This window comes from Sorghum bicolor, chromosome 4, assembly GCF_000003195.3.
Source record: "Sorghum bicolor cultivar BTx623 chromosome 4, Sorghum_bicolor_NCBIv3, whole genome shotgun sequence".
Classification (NCBI taxonomy): domain Eukaryota; kingdom Viridiplantae; phylum Streptophyta; class Magnoliopsida; order Poales; family Poaceae; genus Sorghum; species Sorghum bicolor.
Window position 1 is genome coordinate 8,746,430 of NC_012873.2, and position 7,764 is coordinate 8,754,193.

Here is a 7,764-nt window from a genome sequence, read left to right on the forward strand (position 1 = left end):
ATTTCGTTTTTATTTGACAAACATTGTCCAAGCACGAAGTAACTAGGTTCAAAAGATTCATCTCACAAATTACAGGTAAACTGTGCAGTTAGTTTTTATTTTCGTCGATATTTAATGCTCCATGCATACGATCAAAGATTCGATGTGATGGGGAATCTTGAAAATTTTTGCGAACTAAACAAAGCCTGAATGATACTCTATGCAAATTAGAAATTAGTTTGTGGGTCCTTTTTTTAATTTTACCAAATCAAAAATACCAAACTCTTGAAGATAAACTGATTTTTTTTTTACTTGTCATATATTTTTGGGAGTTGGCAAATCGCAAGATTTGCCAAGTATAATTTGACAAACCCTTGGAGATGCTCTAATATCATCTATTTAATTTGTCCCTTCACTTTTGGAATAAGGCATAGAAAGGTCCAAGCGGAGAAAACTAATAAAGCCTAATAATTAGTACTAAAATTTAAATAACTGGTATGCCAATTTTGTTAAGTTGTTATAGTGCCTAAGTTGGAAATCATTCTTGGTGATGCCACCGGGACTAAACTGTAAGTTTTGGGTTTAGGGTTTGTCCCCTCACTTTTAGATCTGAGCATTTTATGGGCTAGGCCGAAAAGAAGGCCGATTACTTCGGGCCAAAAAGGTCTCATCCATAACCGTCCCACTAGACAAGTCGGGTCTATTTTTTTCTAGAATGGGCTTAGGCTCTGCGTATTTTATAATGTAAAATAGCTAAAAAGAGTTTATTAGAGTCACGCTTGGGCCAAAGAAAAAAATTTAAACAGAAGTATCTGCGCCCAGGCTCTATCGAGTAAGGTTTGTGGGCGGACCAAAACCCGTCGAGTCTAGACCAGCTTGTGGACTGGGCTCAAGTTGCTCAGGTATAAACGGTAGCTGCCGCTTCTAGAGGTAACACGCCATAGTCCAGCCATGGCGAACGGCGAGGACGAACTATGTCTCGTGGGCACTGTGTGCATCCAAAGCAATCCATATCCTATCTCTATCTCTAGCTTTGGCCACTCATTGGGCCACGTCGCCTCGTTTCTCCAATCGTCGGATTTTGATGGGGCTATGCAGGCGGTGCATCGGGTCTTTCTAGAGCCTTCGCCATGTTGTACGTGTTTGTGTATTGGGCTATCAGCTGTCGGCATGCCTCAACGCCCACGCCTTACAATCATAGTTATTTGAACCAGACCGGACCGACGGTTCGACCGGTAAAAGATCGAACCAGAGCCTTGACCGATCCGGTTCACCTTATAAGACCGGTAAGCAATCGAACCGGTATAAAACCGGTTAGCGAACCAGTGAAAACCGACCGGCTTAGAGTTGCATCCTGAATTGGTGGGAGAGAGCAGAGTAAATGAAGCAAAACCATGTAAAATGTGGGGCAGTCGGGGCTAAAACCCTGGTCTACAGGGCTAGAGGCTGAGTTCTCCACCACCATGCCACAACACTAGTTGTGTTGTACTAGTATTTCTCATTCTTGTACTAATATTTCTCATTCTATTTGAACCGGATTAAACCGGCGATTCAACCGGTTGGACCAACCAAACCATAAACCGAAAGCTTGAGCGGTTCGATGTCCGGTCCGGTCCTAATAACTATGCTTGTAATTGCAAGTTCCGAGCACTGAAGATAGCAGAGCAGCAAGCAACTGGATGCCTCCCGTCAACACGCCGCATGGCGCCGGGCTGGCGGAGCGTGGCACAGCCACGGCCGCCGCGAGTTCTGCTCTGCTGCCAGCATGATGACATCACTATGATGTCACAACAATATCTTTAGTTTCTCTTGGTAATCTATATCTATACCTACTAATAAATTGTGAAAATTTCAGTCTGCCGAAATTTTCTTCTGCCCCGTCTCGGCCTGCCCTTCGCCCCGCTCAACCCCCGTCCCCGCACCTTCGACGTACATCAAAAGCAATCGTTCACACCAATCTTTCGCCCCGCCCAGCCCCCATCCCCGCACGTGACTCCCCTGCGTCTCCCTCAAGGCCTCGACAGTGTGACTCCCGCAACTCTCTTGCTCCATCCTTGTCCCCCGGCGACCTCCTCCTCCACTCTCCCTCGCCCAGCGTCGGTGAGTCGGCTGTCAGCCGTCCGCGTCTAGCTTCCTCTCATTCATTGCCCGCGCCCCTTCTCTAAGCGCAACCGCGAGCGTCCCCACCCGTCGCGCAGATTCCCCGGCAGCATCTCCTCCCCGACGCACAACTCCTCGGCGTCACCTTCCCCCTAACGCCCAGCACCAAGCTCCAGCTCGACTTCCCCCTGGCGGCGCGACTTCCCCTGGAGGCACGAGTCCCTCGGGGCCGCATCTAGACGGCGACCGCGAGTCCCTGGCCTGAGCACTCTGTTGTGGGCTATGGCGGCACCTGGCGGCTAGCGAGTGGCGAGTCTCATCGTTGCAGCATCACCTCACCAGGCTCCAGGCAGCCGCACGGTCCTGGCAGGTGCAGGCTTCATGCTCTAGCTAACCGGATTCACTGTGCATAATTTTGAGATATTGAACGTGTGAATCAGATAGGATGATTGAATTGCTGAATTAATTAGCAGATAAATAATATGTACTGAAATTGATCCATTATTCTAGGTTACTGAATGGACAATGTTTAGAATTTTCAGTTTCATCAGATAAACAACAGGTCCTAACATAGTTATGATTTATGAAAGAAAGTGAATGGATGTTATTCAGATTCTTGGGACAAAATTGGATCTTCAGACCTTTGTTTTGAGATAAGTTTCAGAGAGAAAAATTTGCTTAGAGAGAAAATTCAGATTAGAGCACGGCAAGCTATCAGAAGCAGTGACTCACTTCCCTGCAAAACTGTGTGATGAACCAATACTAAGTCCTTGCGTTGATGAGCCATTTGGGTGGTACCTTTTAGTTCCTTTTTCTGCATCTTCTTATTCCGCGTGATGTGCCATCTTCCTGATTTTTATGGTTGCTTACACAAGAATCGACTACATGAATTGGCATGATCATTCAGTTTAGATTGACTTTGTTGTTTAGACTTTAGAAGAGTGTTTGTGTAGTCTGGCTGAAATAGAAGCTATACCATTAAATACTATTGATTTTTTGACCATCTGGCCTAAATAAATATTTGGATTCATTATCTGACAGTTCTAGCCTTTTTTTTGATAGCAAAACAGATTAAGGTTGGCATTTGCTTCGGCTGGTGATGCTGAATGGACAGACAACAGCTAGAAGATGAACCAACTGGACAGGACAGCTCTATGTGGTGAATTGGGAATATGGGCTAACACATGCCACTACATCGTCGGGAAGGGAGTCAACGGTGGTGTGCAGTGGCCACAGTGTCGTGAAGGTGGAGGTGACCTTGCGCCTCTTGTTCTTCATCATCTTGAAGTTGGAGGCAAGGGACGACAAGCGAATCTGGCGTCGCCGGCGTGGGCGAAGGCCGCGTTGATACCCAAATTTGTAGGGTTAATTTGGATCTATTACGATTCTTGTGCCATTATGGTTCATCAGAAAGTTGGCATTACTATTGCCTCTATACCCAGTCAATGCAATTTTTTTACACTTGAAACAATATGGGACCCATTTACGCATCATCATTAAAATCTAAATCAATCAACAGTCCATGAACTAAATCTTGATAAATTTTGTTACGGTTTGTTGTCTAATCCCGTCTAAATAAATGTATTTCTAGAATCATCAATGGACGACTGCTATATAAAAAATCAAGAGAAGTCTCTCGTTATAATCACTATCGCATAAACCAATTCTCGACACGTTGGCAAATAACTCCTTGCAGACTATAATTAAACATTTTATGGGTCTTATAAAAGTCATATAGCTCAATATTTAATTTAAATCTTTTTTCTGTGTCTAATAAGACATTGTCATATTAATGGCAGCACTAAGTTATATTATGGATATCATAGTCATCGTAAAATAAATTATAAATTTCAAGTTCTATAGAAAGGATAAATTATAAATAGAAATTATATCATTTTCATGGTCCATTCCCATTAAGGTTTTAAAATCTGGAGTCTTATTTTTTCTGCATCTTTCTTTAATAAATATGCTGCCACATTATGCGTATGATGAGTTTACCAAATGAAAATACCATTATACCGTTCTAATAAAAGTGAAGATCAGTTCCAGGGCCCATCAAATTTAAGTTCCAGCCCACGGCTTAAGCAAGACAATCTCCGCTTCCCAGAAAAAAAAAAACGTTATTGATCTCCAAACGAGATCCAACACTGGCTGTCCCGCGGCAAAGCTTTGTAGTAGTGGTGCTAGGCCGCAATACAATCCAAACAAGGAAGGGAGGAGGTGGCCTGGTCTGGAGATAGATCAATCATAGAATGCAGGAGGACATGAAAACTCAAGATGATCACTACTTGTTTTACAGCAACGATTCAGGATTGGAGTATTGAAATTTACCGTAGATGTTTTTTTTGTGTAACAGAAAATATTATTGAATAGGAATTTTCTAGAAAGAGCATCTACTAGTGCTATTGAGGTAGGACCCTGTAGAAACAAGATGACTTGGCCTTCTAAGTTATTGAGGTAGGACACTGTAGAAAAAAAGAATATGACGCATGGAGCTGAGAGGATAAGGCCTTGAGGGTTCGACTGGGCCCTCGTGTGGGCTGCAGGCCACCAAGCCTTGTTGGACTTCAATTGGCCTGCGGCCCGGCTGGGCGATGTCTGCGAGGCGTTCGCCAGATCGATGCCGGGGCAGGCAGCTCCAAATTATCGACACTTGACAAAAAAGAGGTGGGCACCATCCTCTCCAACTTCATTGTACATCACACATCTATTCACGATGTCCTTACATCGGCTCTCCAAATTACACATAAGAGGATGTATTTTATATTATGTGCAGCCCTCAGTAAGGAAGCTTAATTGTGATTCCTTGAGTTCCCTTGCATTTTGACATCCGTCTCTTTACTCAACACAACTTCTAAACCTTTGTTGTTTTTGTTCCAAATTAATGGCATCTAGCTAGCTCTTTGACTGTTTAGGGATGGAGAGTACCCTCATACAGAGATGGTGCATGCATTCTTCATGCTCTATTCAACAAACATATAATTCTTCATGCACCATTACATCTCCTCTATTATCCAATATACAAGGTTCAGGAGGCAAACAGTTCCAAGCATTTTATGTACAGGAAATAGATAATAAGTACAACTGCATGCATGGTTTCACAGCAATAACCCTCATCATATCTATACATCAGCGTCTTCCAATTCTAATACTATGAGGCTCTACCCTCCTTTTCTGTTCAGCTTTTAGCTAGACACGAATGGATGCGATCGAATACCAGTTGAAGATTAACCACAGAAAGGTCATTATTACCGCAATATTGAAGGATCCACAGCAGTGGCAGAGCCAGCGAAATGATAGGGGGGGGGGGGCAGACAACACTTAAACATAGACCGTGCAGTGCTTCCTCCGGCGTGCCCACATTGCCAGTGTCAACTTGGACGAACTCAGACTGCCCCCACCTTGTTTAGCTCCAAAAAATTTGGCAAAATTTTTTAGATTCTTTGTCACATCGAATCTTGTAGTACATGCATGGAGCATTAAATATAGATAAAAATAATAAATAATTACACAGTTTGCCTGTAATTTGCGAGATGAATCTTTTGAGTCTAGTTAGTCTATGATTAAAATATGACAGCAACACCTGTAAATGGCATCAATTTGTTTCATCCCCAACAGAAAAGGCTGCTCTCTTGCGCACCTATGGTAGCTGCCTCCGACGAGGATGTCGAGGTCAGGGCGGAGCCTAGAGAGCGAGGTGGTCGTGGATCCTCCAACACGACCAGTGCCGCCAAGGTCGAGCATGAGCACGCAACCAGTCCATCTCGATACGGTGCAAAATTGTGAATACAATGCGATGCGAGTCTTCTCTCGTCCGTGTTGTTTCCTCTTCTAGTTTGCTTTCAATTCCAACGGAAATCAGGGGATGAAGATTTGGAGAAACTTTCCATGTTACATGCTGCATGTTGGGCTTGGCTGCACAGGGGTTGTCAAAAAAAATTGGCCACATAGGGGGGCCGTGGCCCCCGCACCCCCTGGCTCCGCCTCTGATCCACAATGGTTTTACTTGTCCGAGCATATCGTGATATCACTGTTGACAAAGTGGCTGATACCTGCCACAGCGCTTGCTCCTGTGAAGGTTAGTAGCCAAGCAATCTATACAATCAACAAAACCGTGGTCACTAAACAGAGTAGAGGAAACCAAAAGACAAATGCACTCCTAGCTGTACTAGTCTGTAAACCTTACAAAATATTTTGGGCTACTGAACTAGTGAATTTTTGTAGTAAGATAGGACATGATAATTACCTCGTCTCCGATTGCGAAGAAAGCAAGAGCCCAATAGCTTCGGAACGAGCGCTTAACAAGAACTGCATAAGAGTCAAGAATGCCTATGCAAAGGCTCCATGTACAGATCAGAATATTTGCTGCAACTAGGTACCTTCAAAGAAAGTGCAACTCATCAATGTGTTAGAAAAGGAGGTACTACTACTAGATGATTTAGTACAATGGACTAGAGAGCGACAACAATTACGTACCAGAAGATTTTCAAGGTGTTGAAGCTCATACTGTAGGAAAGAAACAACAGGGACACCGTGGCGAAGGCGATCTGCATCATGTACAGAAACAGGCCGCCAGGCGTCCCTAGCATCCCGGGCAGGTCCTTTGCCAACACACCCGGCGGCAGACCCACAGGCGCTGCTGGCAACTGCAAGTCCAGGGGGTGGACTTGTGGGTGGCTTGCAAGCATATCGCCCAACACTTTCTAAAAAAAATAAGCTTAAATTGGATAGCACCATGTTCAAACACAAATAAGCTATTTTCACACATGTTGTGTATCTAATTCTATCACTACACAGCAACACTTAAATTGGATAGCACGGCGGGGCCAAATAATCATGTAGTACATGGTGCCATGGTAGTACATGTCACTGTGTAGACACAAAAGTCAGTCAACCATCTCAGACTTGGAATATACACGATTATATATCCAAGTGTGTAAACAGTGTATAAACAACATAATACATAGTAAATAAAAAAGTTACAGTAGCTAAGGATCAATACCCTTTCATAAACACCAGACAACAAGGATAACTATACAGTCTACAAAGTCCTTATGTTGCTCAGTTTGGGACACATGCATGCAATATGTAATTAAGTGTGAACAAGATTCTCAACATGATCAAGGAAACACTTGCCTTCGAATCCTACAGCTGCTGGCCAAGCTCGTCAAAAGACTGACCAACCACCTCTTCCTCTCCTCCTAAACGTCATCGACCACACATTAGCACATACAAGAAGCAATGGAGATAATTAAAAATAGTACAACAAACATTAACAACAGTACATAAAAAGCATACTAAACTGTAGCACCTGTCATCTGTAACCGACATCTAAATGCCCACTAGCTACACTAATATGCAGTGGCGGAGCCAGCGAAATGATAAAAGGAGGGGGGGGCAGACAACAGTTAAACATAGACCCTGTAGTGCTTCCTCCGGCGTGCCTACATTGCTGGTGTCAACTTGGACGAACTCAGACTGCCCCCACCTTGTTTAGTTCCAAAAAAATTGACAAATTTTTTAGATTCTCCGTCACATCGAATCTTGCGGTACATACATAGAGCATTAAATATAGATAAAAACAATAACTAATTATACAGTTTGCCTGTAATTTGCGAGATGAATCTTTGAGGCTAGTTAGTCCATGATTAAAATAGGACATCAACACCTGTAAATGGCATCAAT